Here is a 3023-nt window from a genome sequence, read left to right on the forward strand (position 1 = left end):
GATATTGGACGTGATGTAAACCTCATATTATAACATCAGAACAGATACTACACTTTTATCCAACCCGAATGCTAAGAACGTGTTTTTAGTCGTATGTTTAACACAAATTTTAAAAAATTACTTTGTTTTGCATTGCAATTTCAACAAACCTGTCTTAAAAAGATGTACGACCACAACATTGCCTTGGTGTATTATTATATCGTACTTGTCGAATCAGATTATGATTGAACTAAAGTTGTCTTTTATGATTCGTAAAACAAATATGAAGAAATAATTTGGATGAAAACTATCACCAATAATATTTCTTTATTACTAGTGGGGGGATGCCCGGTTGTAAAATACATATAAATATATTTTAATTCATGCAGAGTACATATTTATTATTATAGAGAAATCACCGGTTCTTTTATTGAGTCATAGTTATCTACAAAACGACTGCTAATTATTCCACTTGTCAAATTCTTTTATTCCATACGTATAATGCCAAGCTCAAAATACAAAATAATGACCGCTTCTGTTTACTCCATAGTTTAGCTGAATGACCAAATAGGCGGCAACCAACAATTAGGCAAACACCTTAATTTTCTATTTAATATTATATTGTACCTAATATAAAGTAGTGATTTCAAAAGATTTTTAAAAATTCAGTTAGAATTGAAACGAAAACAGCGCACCAGCTACATTCCCTACTATTTGAGCTATCGACAGATAGATAAAAAAAGATTTAAAGTTAAACTAAGCTATAAATGAATTTGTGCATGTGCAAAATCTTTGTTTGAATGGATGAATAATGTGTATGAAAATATGTTGGCAATTTGAAATGAACATTTTGCATTTCAACTTGCCGACATATATCTGTACATGTTATTCATCCATCCAAACAAAGATTTTACTTGTTATAAACCATCCTTGGTGTATGATCACTATTTCCTCTTAATTTCTGTGTTCTGTAACCAGTAGTTTAATAGTTAATCGGTTAAATATTTTCACATACATACATACATCTACTGTTTTATTTATAAAGATAAATACAGGTGAAAAGAAATTACTATGAAGTGAGGATATTTAATTGTAGTCGCTGAGCAAACGTCCATTGAAAATACAATTCCCATTGTCGGTTGGTGAATGTAAAGGGAGATAACTCTGCCCTTTTGTTATCTCTTTGGATCAAAAGATCATTTTGAGAAGCATAGTTATCTACCTTTGAAACTATTTTTCTCTAGATGAACACCTCCTCTTGAGCTTTGTGCTATTAATGCAGGAATCACCACTTATCAAGGCCCAGAGGCCACTCGAGGTTAAGGGTCAATGGGTATACATTAGCCAATGTGATTATAGCGTAGTAAACATAAGTAGTGGGAATTTTGTAAACTGGGTTACTTAGAGGGACGGTTCATCAAGAACTTGTTTACATTGGACTTGAAGACAATCAGATTGTAGTCAGCTGTAAAGCAGGCAATCAGAAGAGAGTTCCACAGGTGTGCAGGTTTAAGAAAGAAGCTTTGTTTATGGAATCTTCATTTAGGTTTAGGAAATTATTGATAGTGGTTTGGGCTAGACTAGTGTTTTTCGTGAAAGTTTGACGAGGGAGGATCATAGCTGAGCACTTGCCATGAAAATAAAGATAAAACAGAGACAGGCTCGCAACATCTCTTCTGTGGGAAAGAGGTTGCAGGGAAGAGAAAAGGGCATCCCCCACTAGGCTACGAAATAACTCTAATGTGTCTAATAGTGTCAAATGCGAACAGAAAAACTACACATTAACGTCATAACGATGCAATTTGGTGCAAGATACAAACGTGTCCACTTTTCTTGCCAGCCCGATTGTCTTTTGTTAAAACTTATTTTTTTCTGCTGTGAATGTGCTATTTACTGCACCATAATGGCAGTTGAATTGCTGTTCCATTATGAAGGGTATTCGAAAAGTGATGTCTATTTTTATTCTGTCCGAATGGATCATCAGAGGAGATTGCAAATTGCATTGTTATGATAACTGAACTTACATATTCATGACCTGAAGGCTCCATCTCTTTGTTGTAGATATTGATGGTGTGAGACACTAAGAAAGTAACCTCTGTTATGGATGTGCATCAGAAATAGAGATGCATCATTGAATTCCTGGCAAAAGTGTATTAAGAATGGTGGTGACTATGTAGAAAAATAAATTCTCGTGTACAAAAGGTTGCTCGTTTTAGTGGTACTGCTCAGTCTTCATAGCACTTCAACTTTTTTATTTAAAAAAAAAAAAAACGAACATGCATTGTCCCCCTCCATGAGTGAATAAGTCTGGAAAGAGAATTTTGAGAGTGACCAAGATATAAAAATGGTCTGCCACGTCACGGAAGGTGAATGTTGTGAAGGTGAAACCTACCTTGTGTGATGCATGTTACACAAAGAGACTGTTTGTTTTCTTTAGTGCGCATTGCCAGGATAAGCTGAACGCTGCAAGAAGCATTTATGTTATGATTGTGATGAATCAACAAAAGAGAAAAAACTTGCCACATGCAGGTGGACTCCTTGGACCGAATGCTGTAAGTTTGTCATTGAAGAAAATGATGGCTTTGATATTGGGCATGTCGATCATGATGAAGCTGTAACGGGAATTTTATCATGACGTCCAATGAAGGTTATCCATTGCACAACAAGAAGGAAAAAAAAAAAAAAACAATACTACGATAAACAATTTTTTTAATAAATGGAAAGGTAAATAAGGAAAGAAAGGTATAGTCAGTTTTACGTTCACCAATAAGTGTCTGCCAAATTAGTCCCTCTGGCGGTTCTCAAAGAATTCCATTAACAATATTGTAAGGGATAGTAGGGGTAAGAATTTAGGTGTAGTGGGGCTTACTGTGTGTCAAAGAACTTAAATAAAACATGTGAACACTTAATCTTTTTAAAAGAGGGTGTATGTAAATTACCTCCCTTGTGCCATTAACTTCAATGTTCTCATTCGAGAAAATTTCAATCCTCTTGGTTCTGTAATCCAAGAAAATAATCCAAATCTTCTGTGGTGTAATGTATTT

This window comes from Euprymna scolopes, chromosome 7, assembly GCF_053919585.1.
Source record: "Euprymna scolopes isolate OS-2025 chromosome 7, ASM5391958v1, whole genome shotgun sequence".
In the NCBI taxonomy this organism is placed as follows: Eukaryota; Metazoa; Mollusca; class Cephalopoda; order Sepiida; family Sepiolidae; genus Euprymna; species Euprymna scolopes.